Below are 18,505 nucleotides of genomic sequence, written 5' to 3'. Positions count from 1 at the left end.
AGCCGAAACGTCTTTGACACTTTCTGCTGAATAAAGATTGAAACACCTCGAGGTCCGTGTCCGGTGTCCTGTTTTGCCGGCTGTAAAAGCAGCGTGTGCAGGAGAGATACGGAGTTCACGATATATATATATATATATACATATATATATACATATATACATATATTACCTACTGGCGGTCGCCAGTAGGTAGTTATAGTTAGGATCGTTTTCCATAGGAAATCCGCAAAATTCTATTGGGAATAACTTTGGCGCCGAATGAGGGATCTGCCTGTAATTTTCCTTAACTTTGCCTCGCTGCGCTCCGCTCCTTCCCTGAATGTTTCGGGGGGATCCGTCAAGCGGGGGCCGAGATAAAAGGGGGGTCCCAAAACGTGTTTTCCCCATGTTAATTTCCATAGGGCGGTTGGACTCACTTTTAGCCCGAACGGCTGAATGGATTTCCACCAAACTTGGCAAAATTGTAGGGACTGGTACCCCGATGTGCCTTTGCTATGTCTCAAGATATATGCTCCAGTGGTTTTTACGAAAATTAACTTTGAAAAAATATATATTGGGCTACATTGGGCTATATATATGTTAGAGCCCAAATGTAGCCCAATGTAGCCCAATGTAGCCCAATGTAGCCCAAAGATGGCCACCAGAGACAAAAAAAAACAAATGTAGCCCAAATATCAGCCAGATGTAGCCCAACTATAGCCCAATGACAGAATGTCCCAGAGTATTCTAAAGAACAACTAGAGCGCTAACAGTCTTACTTATGACAAAAGTATGGCACACCTGAAGTCATCTTGATCGGAATAAAGTGTTAACACCTAAAACATTTAATTTGCAAAGGAACAAAATGAGGGGGTTCATTTTGCCATAGAAATTATGATTAGTGCTGAAGAAAGAAAAATTAGGGCACATTTTGAGTGACTTCTCAAATCCTCTTATATTTCATTAAAGAAATTCTGATATGCAGTCTCCCAAGATGGCCACCAGAGACAAAAGAGCCCAAATGTAGCCGAAATATCAGCCAGATGTAGCCCAACTATAGCCCAATGACAGAATGTCCCAGGGTGTCCTAAAGAACTACTAGAACGCTAACAGTCTTACTTATGACAAAAGTATGGCACACCTGAAGTCATCTTGATTGGAATAAAGTGGTAACACTTAATACATTTAATTTGAAAAGGAACAAAATGAGGGGTTTCATTTTGCCATAGAAATTTTATATATATATATATATAATCATCAGCAGTGAATTGCATGCGCAAGTTATAGTGAGTCGAACTAACTATAACGGGGGAATTTCAATGGTTTAATGCGAGTAAAATTTCCTCCTAACTATAACTGGTGTGAAACCTATGGTTTTTTCAGTGAATATATATATATATATATATATATATATATATATATATATATATATTTCTTTTTTTGTGGGCACATTAGAACCCGTTCAAAAAGCATATAATAAATTCAAGGATTTAAAAACATTTTAAGTGATAGATATTTACAAGACTAGAAGAAACACTAACATATGCTATCATTTACTTGAACTTATATACACTTTTCTAATTGGGAAGAAAGCCATTCTGTGATTTTACAAAGTATGCTAATAAGTGTGAATTTTTTGCTTAATGAATAAATGCAGTTTCCACAGTTTTGATCATTTAATTATAGTCCACCAGATATAATCAGGAAACCCCTTAAGGAAAGTTAAAATTCAAGGTATTTGCTTCAGTACGTGTAAACAAGCATTTAAGAAAAAAGACTTGAATTCAAAAGGTTGGGCAACTCACCTTGTTTATGTCTGTTTGTTTTTCCACTCATCATAATAGAGATGCTCATGCATGGAAATGGAAGCAATCAGAATTCCCTTTAATTACATTTAGTAGGTAAATATTTAAACCCTTCTTTAATCTTTAGATACGTAAATCTAGAGCAGGTATCAAAGGAATGACCCACATACATCTTAGTAATTGTCCAAAGAGAGTCGCTCTGATGAGCTCAACAAAAGATAGATATGTTGATAGCACACTTATTTATGTCCCAGACGAGTTTGGGAATTAAAGATTAACCATGCTCAGCACGCATCTTGTTGCATGGCTTCAGGGTAGGAAATAGCCTCGTCATTTACATTTTTATTCAGTGCCACACAGCATCTTTATTTTTTCGTATTAAAAAAGTCCATAATAAACAAAATATGCCAAATATAGTTTATTACTAAAATTAGGAGTGTGCAAAGTATCAAACTTCACCCTCAAATTTGGATACATTGGACATCTTCATGCCGAGTACGTTTTAAGTGTAAAGAAATATTTTTTGCAAACAAATCTTGCAAAACATTTGTGTTGGGATAGGCCTTGATTGCAAATGTCTGAGTATGTCTGATGAGGCATGTACTGAGAGCTGCCAACATCCATCTGAACTGTTAGGTCTGAAGGTACATTACAAACCCATAGGCAGATTTGTCAAATTCCCTGTGCTGTGTGACAGTGAGAGAGCAGGAATGTACCATATCTCAGAAGAGATTACTTAAAACTTAGTGCTGCCTTGCACCAATGCAGGCACCCTTATGCTGTTGTGCAAATGTGTCTACAATTACAGGCAGGATTGTTTTTGTTCAGGGAGGGACACCTTCCTATAAAAAAAGAAATCCTTTGAGGCATTTTCCTCTTTCTACAAGTGCTGCAGAGTGAAGCCCATGTAGAAAGAGGAAATGAAAAGGAGAAATTAAGATATTTCTCCTTGTTACACACCTCTTTTAGGAAGGCATACCATTTTGACACAATCCCAGGTGTACAAGTCTTTGTAAGTATGGGAATGCACCAAAATCTGTGGGTAGATGCATGGGAATACCCACACTCCACCCACGGAACACCTTCCCGAATGCAGAGTAATGCAAGGCAGCAATTTTCACTACTTTCTGTTACTCTGGATTACTAAACCACGGACAGCAATTTATCAACAAGGATTTTTGTGGAAAAAGGGGGTTAGCACAGGGAGAGATGGCCCTAGGATCAGTGTGTTAACTTTCATTAGGCGCTATGAGCAGATTAAATGTTAAACATTTTAAAGTTGTTTTTTTTTAAAAGTATTTGTTGTATGCAGTTATTTGGAACATAAACTGAAGTTTGTCTAGATTAATTGAAAAAACAAATAAGGTCTCACAGTAGTGAGACATGCAATTAATCAGTTAGAGAAAAAACTAACTATGCAATGTGATGCCATTGAATAGAACACTATCCCCCAGATTCATCATTGTCCCGTTTTGCGAGTCCTTAATAGCGATTATTAAGGAATCGCTATTAAAGACTCGCAAAACGGGATTCATGCAGAAATCGCAAAAAAATTGCGATTTCTACAGCTTCCTTATTTGCGATTAGCAAATTGATAATCGCAAATAAGGAATAACTCCCCATTCATTCCACAAAGTCAGACTTCGCGGTAAATAACGGCCAAAAATAGCGAATTCGCAATTTTTCAAAGGTTCATGAATAGCATTTAAGGAATCTCAAATTGAGATTCCTTAAATGCGATCGCAATTTCAAAAATCGCAATTATTTGCGATTTTTCAAATTGCGAGTTCCAAATGACATTGATGAATTTCAAATGACATTTTTGCGGGTGCAAACGGACGAATTTTGCGATTCGCACCGATTGTGCTCGCAAAAATGCTTGATGAATCTACCTCTAAGTCACATTATATTCTTCTTGTTTGTTTTAATCGTTTTGCACTAAATTGAACATAGAAATGTATTGTCCCACTTTCCAAATTGCTTTCTTTTTTAGGCAAAATCTACAGACAAATTTAGCTGTCTATTGGCAAAACCTATATTGTCTCTGATCAGGATTGGATGGTTTTGTTATCTATTTCACTTCTTTTCTACTGATAAAATGGCTTTCCTCCCTATATTTGCTTGTTCCACCCAGAAGCATTGTAGCATAGGATTCTGATTGGCTCATGTACCCTTACATTGCTAATGTCAGAACTTGCCTTGCTTTGCTCTTCTTCTCTATTCCTGTTTTCTTACCTTCCTCGCTCCCGTATCCCCTTCCCCATGCTTTTTCCCACTCAGTGTACTCTTGGCTCACACCCCCTTGACTTTTGTGCTCATTTTTCAGCCTGCCACTCTCATTGGCAGCTATCCTAAAATGACTTGTTGCCCGTTTCAAGATGGTCGCCTCTGCATACCCATGCACTCACATTTGCAGTGGGTACCTATGAATTTTTTTGCTTTATTTTAATAAATCCCACTCAAAGATGACTGCTGTGGATGCACACACATTCACAGTGGCCATTTTCTAAAAGTATTTCATTAAACATTACATATGTCATCAAAGATGGCTGCAGTGAACACACATCCATCTGTGGTGGCATCTTTCAATTCATTTGTTAATGCTTAATTGCAGCCACGGATGCGTTCACATTTGTGGCAGCGATCTAAGCCAAATTAGCATTGCCAAAGTCAACAGCTTTCACTGCTGAGACTATTCACTTATGTTACCATCTAAGCCGAAAATAGAGTCTATCAGAATAGGTCATCTGCAATGTGACCTATTTTTGGTAATGAAACACCAAAGGAAAGAAAGGGGCATTCTCAGTTTGACACCTGATCCTTCATCTGTGTTGAATTATCTGCCTGCACACTTCTAGAATAGCCTTACCTAGATAGATTTTATTAGAACAGCGGACTCTCATATAGATCACATTAGATGAATAATAGTTTGTGAATACTATCTGATTAATAGTGCAGCTGCTTTAGGCGAATTCAGTTTTGGCAAACTTGGAACCCTCCACGCTAATAGTGCCCTTTGAATGCATGCAGGCCTCAGTTTGCCTGAACTCAAGGGACATTTGATTCAGCTGGTCAGTGTACCTGTACAAGTCTATTGTTCAGATTCTTTTATGCTTAAGGGGAAAGAGTAACGACAGTAAGAACATTCAACATGTTCCATTTTAGTTTTTTCCGTGATATTAGATTTTAGACAATATTTGCACATGTAATATTATACTTTTTGGCTATAGCTTTTTTTCTTTAAAAAAAGACTTCAGAGTCTTGTACCTCACCCTCTTCATAGACTGCACACTAGTTTTTTTTCACTAGAATGGTGTTATATAAAAATACTGTTGCCTAGTAGTAAGTAAGTATAGGTGTGCTATGCCTATGTCCAAATATGTGCACCATAGCAAGGTACAAAGATGTGGCATTAGTAATAGTAAATCTATACCTACCTATCTATACTTACCTTCACACTGTTTTTGTGTAAGAATTTTTTTGCCTCAATATTCTGACATACAATCCTTTTTGGAGTAGACTCTTTTGATTACCATTGTCTCTGACTTGCCGAATTAATGCTCTCTTTTTGAACCCTCCCTAGGCACACAGACACTTACAAAAGGTTAGTTTGAACTTAATATTGTGGGATGATAACTTTGAAAGTGTAAAAGAGAGTTTTATTCAATTTTGTGTACATTCTAGTGAGCAACAAGGCATTCTCATAAAAGGCAAAGAGGTCTAAGAAAGCAAGCCTCAATCTGTTGTATGTTATTGTACACTTCAAGTCACGGCAGTTCGCACTGAGCCATTGATAGCAATAGTTTAACTCTGTCTTGGGCCTATGCCAGATGCAAGCTGTCAATGATGTAATGGTGCAGCGTATCGATGTGGCAGTCAAAAGGATTCCCAATGCTTAGTGCCTCAAAGCTGCTCATAAAAAGAATCACCAAGGTTGTGGTGTAAGTACAGACCATGGTCTTACCTTTTATTTGCAAATGCTGTGAGACTGTAAAGAAAAGGTTTTTGTGCCAAAGCCTATTCTTCTAAATTCTAAATGGATGATGTGGTAAGCTGCTGTTGATTTTAACAAGACTGTAGAAACTAGCACTGCTAGTGCTTGCTCCTGAGAAATATTGATTTATACAACCTCCAGAACAGGGGAGACTAACAAGTTCTCAATTAGGATTGCATTTACAGCCCTCCACAATTTTCATAAAGCGGGTCCTTCACATAGGATTCTATTGACTGTTCAAAACTCTTAAATAAAGGTCCACACATTAGCAGACAGGTTCCAAACATGACCCATATGATAGCAATGGGAATGCAACAAGGTTTCTGGAATTATCTGGATATGTAGTGTCAGTCTACTGTGGGATTGACATTAAAGAGCTCCAATCCTTTTTCATCAATCCACTAATTCTTTAAGGTTTTTTCTGTGATCCATTTGATCTGCATTTGCACGTTTTTGAATGGATCTCCATCAGGGCAATGATAATGAATGTATTGATTAATTTGTGATGCATCTCCTTTTCATAGTCAGTGGTATCTTATACTACAGCCTGTTGGAAATGGTCCATTATGCAGGGTCACCCCCAGACCTTTTGCCTTCCTGCTTTCCTTTTTGCTGAATTTGTTTTAGTTTCCTTAGGATTCTGGGCACCTTACCACTGTTAACCAGTACTAAAGTGCATGTGCCCTCTACTTAAAACATGGTTTATCCACAATTGGCATATTTAATTTCCTTATAAGTCCCTAATACTGTGCACTACATGTGCCCACTTAAGTAGCCCATTAAAACATGTCTCAGGCCTGCCACTGCAGAGCCTATGTTTGCAGTTTACACTGCCATATCCACTTGGCTTTTAAACCCCCATGCCAAGCCTTAAACTCCCTTTTTCTTAAATATATGTCACCCCTAAGGTAGAACCTACATAGCCCATATGGCAGGGTGCTATATAATTTAAAGGGAAGACATGTACTTCTAAATTTTACTGGTCCTGGTAGTAAAAAACTCTCAAATGTGTTTTTCACAATTGTGAGGTCTACCCCTTCAGTAGGTTAACATTGGGTATTCCTTGTTACATCTAATAAGTATAATTCCCAATTGGAAGGAGGTATAGCTGTCATGTTTAGTTCCTATGGAATAATAATGATAAATCCTCTTTAATGCTAAAGTCAAATTTATCATTCCAATTTTTAAAATGCCACTTTTATAAAGATGATGAATAAGGCAAACATTCACCCCAGTCGAGAGAACATGGTTAAATCCATCACTCTTTTGCTCACTACGCCACCCAGTTGTGACCCAGCCATATGCAAATCAGTCTTGACCCTGCTCCTCATGGGAACAGTCCAGGCTGAACTGGCATGTCGGGTCCTCCCTGGACCAGACGCAAGCATCTGGGGACCGGTTTTGGGGTATTACCCCTCATCAGCCTTGCTAGCTTGAATCCAGTGACAAAGCGATCAAGGCACCCACATCTGGGCACACCCATCTCAGTCAGGGTGAAAAGTGTTGCAGCAACAAAATATGGATGGAATGCTGAACAAATCAACCATTCACCCCAAGTCAAGAGATCTGAGTTAAATCCATTGTTCTTTTGCTCACTACTTCACCCCAGTTTGGACCAAGTCATATGCAAATAAGTCTTGGCCCTGCTCCCCATAGGAACAGTGAAGCCCAAACTGCCAAGCAAGGTCCTCCCTGGACAGGAAACAAGAACCCTGGGACCGGGTTTCTGGGCATCACCCCTCCTCAGCCAGACTAGCTTGAATCCAGTGGCACAGCAAGCAAGGCCCCTTGTCTGGGCATACCCATCCCACTTAGGGCAAAAAGTGCTGCAGCAACAGATGATGGATGGAATTCTGAATAAATCAAACATTCATGCCCAGTCAAGAGATGTGTGTCAATTCCATTGTTCTTTTGCTTACTACTCCACCCCATTTTGGACCCAGCAATATGCAAATAATATTTCACCCTGCTCCTCATGGAAGCAGTCCAGCCCGAACTGCCAAGCCGACAGGGAGGACCCAAATTTGCAGTTCTATAAAAGTATTTGTGTAATTTTTACCTGGAACATTGTGATTGAACATGTTTTATTCCTATAAGTGATTGAGTTATGTAATTGAAACTTAATATTGAAAATAATTATTACATTTTGTTCAAAGGTTATGTGGTTTATTGGGAAAAAGATGTTAAACTATAATTAATTAAAACTTAAAATATGTTAAATTTCAAAATTGTATTTTTTGCTCTAAAATTATGGTTTTCATTTTATAAAAGGTTTTCTACTTTTCTTTATGAATTCTGTGTTTTATGAGAGTTTTAGAAGATATTTGTGTGTTTAAATATTTATTTTATAATTTACACAGTTTTATATAATTCTGATCTGTATGTTTTCAAAATGTAAGATGTGTCCATCAAACGTAAATTAAAAAAGAAATTATAGTTCTAAAACAATTTTGGGGGGATTGTGGTGTCGTGAATCTGACCCCTAACCCCTATTTAATAAACGTTCTGCAATATTTGTTGAACTTGAGCTAGATGTGTAAGTGTAACCCTCTTCCTAATATATTTACTTTCTCCAATGTTAGAGTGGAGTTAAAGTAGATATAACCCCACCCCTCAGCACTGCACGTTCCCCAATATTTGTTAGATTGGAGTTAGAATAGCACATTTACCACACCACTATAATGTTTATGTTTGAGAATTTATAAAGTGCATGGCTTACCCCAACAGGACTTTTGGGTGCTCGAGTCCATCTACTTCAAAGACCAATGAACCGGGGAGATACCGTTACAAGAACCAAGTCTTGAGTCATTTCCAAAAGATCATTTGACCTGGGTTTTTCGCGCAAATGCAAAAACAAGGTGCTCTTGAGCTTAGATGCCAAATAGATGCCAAAAACTGAAAGGAACTGCACCCTGGATAATGTAATTGAACTTGGGTCTGAGCCAATCAAAAGTTGGATGATCTTGAGGTCCTAGGCAGAAGGTATACTGGATTGGGTGTTGGAGATAGCAAGGTCCAGAATTAGCAGGAGTCAAAGCCCTTCTGGTCGGTCAAACAGAAGGGCTTTGAATTAATGATCTTGCCAACCAGCAGATAATGCAAATCGAGTAAGAAAGACAATAATGATTGGTGATTGGGAATCTGCCCAAGAAGTTGAGCTGCTGTGTTTTGAATGATTTGAAGTCATCTTAAAAATACACACCACCATGTTTGGCTCCATGACTGGAGTTAGAATATTAAATCTCACCCCAGCATTGTATGCACTTTCCCAAATATATGCGGAACTTAGACTAGTAAATCTGACTCCCACCCCAATGTGTATATTTTTCCCAGACTTGTTAGACTGGAGTTAAATAGTAAATCTGACCCCCGTGCATGCACTTTCCTCAATGTTTGTTAGAGTGGAATTAGAAGAGTAAATTTGAACCACCCTCCCGCACCAATGGATTTGGATTGGATATAGGTTACTAGCTGTTACTTCATTTTGGAATTTTTATTAAGATATTGTAAGCATTTCCAATCTAAGAGGGCATATCTTTGAATTGATTGTGCTTCTTTAAATTATCTTCTCCGCTGGCATTTATTCTTTTTTTAATTATGTTAGTAATTTAATAATATTCATTTTGTTATATATTTTCAATACAAATGTATAATAGTTTCATACATTAAAACTATGGTAATATATATCTTACAATCATTAATGGTTATAGGTTGTTTTATTATTTAATGAAAATATTAATACCCTTATTATTGATTAAATATTTATATTTGTGTAATAAATGCATTGTAATTTATAATTTATTTAGACAGTATTGTTATTAATTGATAGAATTATTTAGATGTATTTTTGGTCAAGAAGTTTTTTTAAAGTTACAAAATTAATGTTTACGTGATATGTTTCTTGTTATGTTCTAGGTATATATATATTTTTTACAAAAGGTTGCTTTGACTATAAATTGGAATAATATTATTTACAAATAAATACAAATAGATGCATATCCTTACCAATAGAATGCTGATAATTTCGACAACAATAATTTGGTAGTTGATCTTCTGCATGATGCATTATATGTATGTAAAGTCAATATTTTGGTTCTCAGAAATCTTATAACAATATTTTTGTGCCACAATAGTTTTGTCATTGATATGTCATGTCTGCAGATTTATTTAGGGGATTTATCAGAGAAGAATGGACATGCTCTGTTTTTTTGTAGAAACTGTTGAACATCCAATCTCACTGGCACATCATCTATGGTGTGAGTTTGGACACATAATAAAACCTTAGTTACAACAACCATTTCATCAATTGAGAGGATATTCTGCCAAACACTGAATATAGGGATGTGATTAGGCAAATTGTCTACCATCTATAAACTTGGTGCACAGTGTGCATTTCTACTCTATAGGTGTGTCTGTTCCATTCCCTGCCCTTGCTTTTACTTACCCATAAAAGGCTGTTTGTGAAAGGATATCTTATGTTATCCGTCGCTTAGTCTTTTGAGGTGGTACACTCCCTATCACTGTTTTTTCAGTATGGATTAGAAATTAAAAATTGTGGATCAAAAAAGTGACAATCCTGTGTTAATTCAAAAATAACTGCAATGCAGCTCCTATACTTAATTGTACTTTCAAACATAAACCTAAGTGAAGCAGCTGTATGAGCTGTTCTTGTAGTTTTGTTTGTGTTTTTAAAAACATCAAGGATGTATGTATTAAAAACAGACAAACAGTATGGAAGGGCATGGCATGACACCAATGAACAACACCAGTGAATGTAGCGTGAGGTTAAAATCAAGTAACTACAATTGAATTTTAAAGCTTAAAGAGGAAACACATTTTCAATATGTCATTGTAAGAACCATTTCCATCTACTGAACTGCACTCTCTTGATATATATTATTTACAATTGGTAAGGACAAAAAAGGGTAAGATAAAAATTAATCATTCTAAAATGGTATCAGGTATCCCTTCACTGGCAGCTGGACAAAAATTGATTCTCTATGCCGGTGACATCCTACTGCTGCTGTCTAATCCCAAGACCTCGCTTCCAGGTATCTTGGGCCTCAATTTGGATGTTTCTCTGAGTATAAAATAAACTGGTCCAAAATTGCATCTCTTTCCCTGAACACGTATACTTCAGCATCTTCCATTGCAGAGCACTCATTTTGATGGTCCCTAACTACAATCAAATACTTAGGAAACCACATTGACATGAACATCAATACATATGTCCATTGTCCATAAGCATGCTACCAACTTAATACACAAAGTTACCGGTAACTTTACAAAATGGTCAAAGTTGCAGGTCTCTCTTTGGGCAGGGTCGAATCAATCCAGTTGGTCATGGCACCGCAAATTTATTATATCTTCCATATGCCACCGTTGCACTCTAATCAATTACTGCTATTTTAAATAGACAAAATGATCGAAAACATTGCGTGGAACTCACAACAGCCCCTCTTACCTCTTCCTATAGCCTTATAACCTGCTGCTGAAACCTACACCGGTTGTTAAAGGCCCTGAACCCATGCTACAGGCCTGAGCCTCAGGCAAGGGCCCATAGTGAGAGAGAGGGCCTTTAACAACTGGTATAGCCTAAGGCAGAAGGGCTATGAGGCTAATATAAAATTCCACCCACTGAGGGTAGAATGTTCTAAATTAAAAAGGGAGAAACAGATATACAAACATTAGAATGTTGGAGCCGAAGGCTTATACCGGCCATTATAAGCCCTGATCTACCTAATTGTCTTCAATGAAGTACCCAACATTCCAATGTTCTAATAACCTACATGCTTCATGGACCCCGAGGGTCCCCACATGATCCTATAATACACAGCCCATCATTTGGAAAACCTGGCCTATTTTGTCTCCACTAATATGTAACCTCCATATTGGCTCAAAATATAAGGACTTCTAAAAGGAAGCAAACATTCTCCAGCATAGATATACACTGTCACAGGTTAATATTTTGGATCTGCTGAACCCATTACTTATAGATACCAAACAGACATGGGAGGATGAGAGACGTCAGACATACATTTAGCTTATACAAGTTTCTGCATGACTGGTACTGGTCTCCCTACACACTTTTCCATGCAAATGTATCAAATTCTTTCAATAGCTGAAGGGGCTTAATCAGAGGAGGAGATATGGCAGCCCAATGATCCTGTCTCAGCCTTCACAACTTTTGACTCAAAGTAGGTTTGACCATGAATGCAACAGGGTCAGTCCACTTAGACTCCTCTATGAAGCGTATCCTGTTATATGATAGAGATGATTTACCAGAATTGACCCATCCTTTTGAAGAGTTGGATCAATATTGCTTTGGCAGTGGCTAAAATATGCATTCTTAAGAAGTAGAAGTAATCAGCCCCTCCTCCACGTGATCATTGGCTCCAAGAACTGTATGCAGTTGCATGTCAAGCATACATTATCTTTTGTCGGCAGGACCTGCAATTTATTTTTGAATCTATATGGTCTATATGTTTTTCTCTTCCTGTCTACTAATCCCCTTTTCTCTTTGGTTTCATGAACAGGCCTTGGTTGTCTGCCATGACCGGTACTACGAACTTTGAACGATAAGTATGCTCCAAGTCTAGAGGAGGTAAAGAGAACTTATAATAGATGCATATTATGGGCTCTAAATGCTGTTGCAAACGTTGTGTCTCTTCAAAGTAACATGAGGTGCAATACGTCAGTGAGGCCAACAGATATGTAGTAATACTAATCGTTGACTATTTGGGAATAAAGGGGACATATGTTATATGAAAATATATATCCTTTGTTTCTTTTTCTTTTTCACACATTTCTAACAATCATGCCAGATTATGTTTTAAATATGTTCTAAAAATCCAATTAAGATTTGAAATACAAAATGATGATGATAAACATTTTGTTGAATAAGTTCAGCTATTGGGCTGTAGTGTCAAGAATGATGATAGAGTCAATTCAAGCTTTCTTTTAACAATTAATCTATCAGTCAAGTTGCTTGAAAGCATAATCTTTCTCAAACTGCAGGGCTTCTTGCTCACTTTTCTTATTCAACATCTACATTCTCTCCCTGACACAAATACTTAACCAGCATCTGGTGCTGTTTCAAATGTATGTCTACACTTGGATTTGCATCCTTCTGGAAAGCACCTGAGGAAAATATGTTAGCCTATAAGAGTACCATAGGAGAAGGGTTGCTTTCCATGCTTAAAAACGGGTAGAGGGTACATCTGATTGTCTACCTTTTGACTGGCCTACAAGCGTGTGTCATCCTGCTACCCCTACACAGCAGAGCAGAATCCTAGGAATCATTTTTCATTCCAACTTCCCAATCACCCATGGGTGTAGCTATCACTAGAGCAAAGGTCTCTAAAGAGTGTCCTGGAGGGCTGGATCCATGTCACGATTTTAAGGTAACTACATTTATCTAAATGCAGATATGCTAAAAATCTGGCCCTCCAGGACCGACTCTGGAGAACCCTGCATTAGAGCCAAAGGTGCAGTGCCACGGGTCTGATGGTTTCGGGGTATCCACTACATGGTAAATTATACAAGTCCTATAGCACACACATAAGAAAGATAAAACCATGGATTTCCAATAAGTGTATAAGAAAAAATGGTGTGTAGTTTTCAGTTCTTGGTCTTTTATTCTTTTTGCCCAGCCAACACGTGTTTTGTCATTAGGGACGTGTAATAGGACCTTTTTAAACCATTTGACCAGCTGGGTCTGAATTATAACTGGTGGAGCAATGAGAGGAATGGAGTGATTTGGAGAACCATACAGCCCTGAAGAAGTTGCGGGGTAACCCCTTAACGCAGAAACACATGTTGGCTGGGCGAAAAGATTAAAAGATCAAGAACTGAAAACTGCGCACCATTTTCTCTTGTACAATTATTGGAAATCCATGATTTATCTTTCTTATGTGTGTGCTAAAGGACTGTTGTGTGATTTAGTCTAGACTTTCAGGCCTAATTTTGGAGGGTTTAGGGTGATTCCCCTCCTCTTAAGCACCAACTGATCAGAGCTTGAATCATACAAACCATGACATAATTTTAGTAGCACCAGGACTAGCCTAGTTTCAATTCACCCCATCAGAACACTAACACAAGGTAAATTATGTCTGCATTATTCTGAAGAGCCAGGTGCAGTGGCTATTTAGTTGCTTGCATTAATGCCCATTGGTCCCTTGCTAAGCTACTGCCTTCGTCTGTCAAATTAATACGTTGTTACGGGTGCAAAGTCTCAATACTATGGACCAGGCAGTGTGAATATATTAATACTCAAAATCAATCAAACATTAGTGTCATTGATAATGAAAATTGTGAAAACACAGATAAAGTGATAGACATATAGGAATTCACAAACATTTGCAATGCCTCCCTCATGCTTATATATGTTTTCGAATGTGATGCAAAATTGAACATGCGCATGTGGTACAGAAAGTATTAAATTCCAAAGAAACATCAATATTTTACAAGAACTCGATGGCAAGGAAATTAGTATTGATGTGAAGAGAAACATGACAAAACAGATAGTGCAAGGCAAACCAGGCATACACCTGGCAAAACTGAGAAATCATAGTTTTTCAAGGTGTACATGTCATTCTGCTGAGATGCTCAACTCCTTTAAGTTCAAACTCTCTTTAGTAGGGTAACTTGATTTATTTAGGGGTGAGTATCACGAGCATATCACGGCTAATTTACAAAAGCATTTATGAGCATGGCAATTAGTGCTACATGACTACTCGTTTATGTATACTATTTTATGCACGCTTACAAGCTTTGTGAATCAGTCTCAAAACGTCCTATTAGTAAAAGTGCAAAAAGGGCACAGTTCAATTTGTGTTAATTCTGCAAGAATATTCCCTTAGTATGCCCATTTAATTCCCATTGTAGATATTGTGGGGCCAATTCACTAAATCATGTAGCACTACTCAAAAGATTACTATTAGAGTATATTTAAGTGCTACTTTCCGCACTCCAAACTGCTTCTGTGATTTAGACAACACTCCTAATATTATTAAGATGTGTTCCGACAGCTCCATTCAAATATTTCTAAATAAGTTTACCGAAATGATGCATGCACATAATTCACGCACATTTGCATGCATCTTTAATTTGCACATTTTTGAAGACTGCTCAGATTTGACTGGTTCATAATGTTAAGCATGTGTTTGCTGCTAACCGTCCGGCATTCAAATATGTGCTATAGAAGTGATAGTCAGATGTTCTGGTTCAGAATTTGGAAAATAAACAATTCCTATGAGGATGGATTCCTTGGCTCTGGACAGCTGATGCAGTAATAAAATAAATAAGCAGTAAAAGTGGCTTCCTGTTTGCTGGTCTCGCGTTTCATATTGGCAAAATCCATCTATTAAAGCCCATTTCATGCTTCCATAAATAAAGCTGCCACCTTTTAAAAGACTTTCCCATCTGTTTAACAAGGAGAAGTGTATTATTTAAAACACTGCAGGGACTAACGCATATGGGAAAAGCCTGCTTCTGCAGAACATAACATTTGAGTTGGAAATGCTACAGAAAAATAATCACTCTTTTTCCCAGGTTTTTGAACAAATGCAGCAGGATACTGATGTCATCATTTTGACCACTTCAAATGTATAATATAAGTAGAGAAACGAGCGGATACTTTAAAGCTCTTCGACATATTTTTTAATAGACAAAGGTTACAAATAACCTATTATATAAATGATAAGTTTGAAACATGAATATCCATGAATTGCATGAACTTATCTCTTCGCACTGTGTATTTACTATATGTTTATTCGATTTAATTTTCTCCTGTCTGAAATTTTAAAACAATGTTTGCACCAGTTTTTACTATTGTCAGTGGGTGCATACCTAACATTTTGAGACGAGACTTTGGTATAAATGTTGTTTTGGCACTGGTTGTTCAGCACATGCCAGTGCACACGTGGATAGCTGCAAGGGTTTGTTATCTTGTCCTTTAGCCCGTTGCAATAGTTTACTCAGTATGACTATTGGAAATTGAGCCACACATATGGATACTGGGTAAAATGTATCAACATTGTGCTGAGTTTGCATCACAAAAGTGACACTTTGCACTACTTTGCATCAAGGTAAGGTACCATTGGTGGCCAGGGGTAGTCTCATGCAACCACCCATGGATTTTGACAGAAATCCCTATCTACTAACACTGGTTGACGGGGTTTGCACCAAAAGTGGATGCTTCCTTGCGCAAGCGTAATATCAGAGTAGACGTTTCATTTCTCAATAGATTTATAACTTTGCATGTGTACTGTACAATACAAAACATAGAAATAGCTCTAAATGTGATATTGTTATTATATGTCAAAACATATGCACTAGAGGAGACACACAGGTACAGTCAGCAAGGTTACATTAAAACGTCCAAGGAAGGGGGTACAGGGGATGAACAGAGATGTGGGGAAAATGATAGGTGCAATAGAGAGCCGAGAACTGCAAGGAGAAAGGGTACGATTTGAGTGGTGAGAGATGGGGAAGAGAGGTGCAGGGGAGAAATGTGAGGATGCAGGGAGGAAGAGATGCAGGTAAGAGGCGCAAGCAAGAATGGGGAGCTATCTCTGTTGTTGGTTTTCTAAACACAGCCACAATGTCATGCTTGCCAATGGTCCGCACAAACATTAAGAAAACTGTTCACTTTCCTATGATTCATATCACATTAAATGATTTCAGAGGCCCTCAGCCGGCTACATAAATGACTAAAACATGCATAGTGAAATACTGGAGCTCAGTGGCCTGATTACATAAAAATGCACCATTAAAATGAGCAAAATTAAATTTTGCACCTTCATTTGCGCTAAATTGTGTGAATCACACTTTAATTCTGTCAGTTGGTGGATTTTTTCTCCCCAATAGGGCAATGCAGCTGGTTTTGCACCGGCCGGTGGTGAACGTGTTGGTGCAAAATGACATTGCATCAGTGCAACAGTGTGGACTCTGGCACCCTGGCACATGCCAACAACTTGCTTAGTGCTTTTAATGGAAATAGGGTGGCACATTATTGCAGGGTCTTGTTACTGTGCGTCCCTTTCACTGCTTACAGATCTCGCTGATTAGAAGAGTCATTCAAATATTGAGTTCAGGGCTTGCCATGGTGCAGGAAAGATCACGGCCAATAGTGTGCTTGCACGTTTATCAAGGGTGGAGGCTGCTCTAGTAGGCATGTCCACTATTGGGTACAAATGCGGCTATATATCATGCAAGATGCTTCACGGCCACTTCAAAGTGCTTTGAGCCTTTTTCCTATTTTTAGCCTGATTTTCATCTTTGTTCTTTTTAATACACATATGGGAGGCAGTACTACAGTAGGACTCTTTTCCGTAACTCTTACATCATGAAACGTCCAACTCTTTAATATTGAAAGTGCAAACTGAGCACAGTTCGTTTCATGTTTAGCAACTTTATAAAATTATTCCATGATTATTCTATTTTATTGCCATTTCAAATTGTGTGTGTCCAATTCACAAAGGCATTTAACAGTATCTAAAAGAGGACTACAGAAAACGAATGCATGTACTCCGAATTGCCTCTCTGAATTGACCCTATGACCTCCTTGACTGATTACTTTCTGCTTTTTAACTAATAACTCAGCCTTACAAATTAACTTAATTTATTGCAGGTATTCGTATACAATTCCAGTTATTAGAATTAAGATTCACCTGATTGTGAAGTTAGCAATCCAGGATGGTAATTTCTTGCACCAGTTGTAGGATGATTTTAGGGGTCAGCGTCACACGCTCCCCAAAGCAATAGCCCTTCTCTGAGATACCGATTTCACAGCTGCTGTTGTAGGATTGTCCTGTCTCGTCTCATAAGAGCAAAGCACTGTGCCATCTTAAGGGTTTTCTTTTGGGGGTCCCAGGCAAGAAGTATTTTGGAGCCCCTGTATGGAATAAATATAAATGTTATTAGCCGTTTCCTGATAATTCAAGTTTGCAATGGTGCAAAAAGTAAGTTATACCCACAAAACACAGTTTAAGTACTTCTGGCCCATGATACTGGCTAGAGGGACAGAGCCAGAGATAGAGTAGGTAGGCAGAGAGTTTTAGATAGAGAAGTAGAATAGACAAAGGTGAAGTAGAGAGAAAGGTTACTTTCTAGGGGCCCCTGGGGAGGTGGGGGCGCTGGCAATTGCCCACTTTGCCCATGCCTTAAAACGTAATTGCAAAGCACTCCTCATGGATGTGCCCCAACCAAGCCAGAGGGATGAATGGAGTAAAGGCGTTCAACATAATTAATTTCACCTTCAGATTGCTCTTTCTAACTGCCCAAATCATTTAAAAAGTCTGTTGCATCATCTTCAAGACACTAAGCTCATCCACGCCACTGCACAAGGCAAGTGAGAACAAAATATCTGGTGGGCTTAAAAACACCTGTGCAGCAGCGGCTCCTCCACCATGGCAGATGAGTTTCACCAGCAGCGGCCCATGCTGGTAAGAGCAGTGAGGACGGGCGGGGGGGGGGGATTTTGATGGACGATAACGATGGAAAATGTATAATTTATTTAATGTTTCCTCGTCATCGTCCGTCAAAATTCCCCTCAACCCGGTCCCACTGCCCGACTGATCTTACCTGCACGGGCCACGGCTGAGCATTGTCTCACTTGCCCGCAGCCAAAAAAATGAAATAAAAATCTGGTTTCTTATCGTTTTATTTTTTCTCTTGGAGTCAAGGCTTGGGGTGAAAGGTTGGTGGAGGAGTGGTTGCACTGCTA

This window comes from Lissotriton helveticus, chromosome 6 (genome assembly GCF_964261635.1).
Source record: "Lissotriton helveticus chromosome 6, aLisHel1.1, whole genome shotgun sequence".
NCBI lineage: Eukaryota > Metazoa > Chordata > Amphibia > Caudata > Salamandridae > Lissotriton > Lissotriton helveticus.
Note: the sequence above shows the minus strand (reverse complement) of the source record.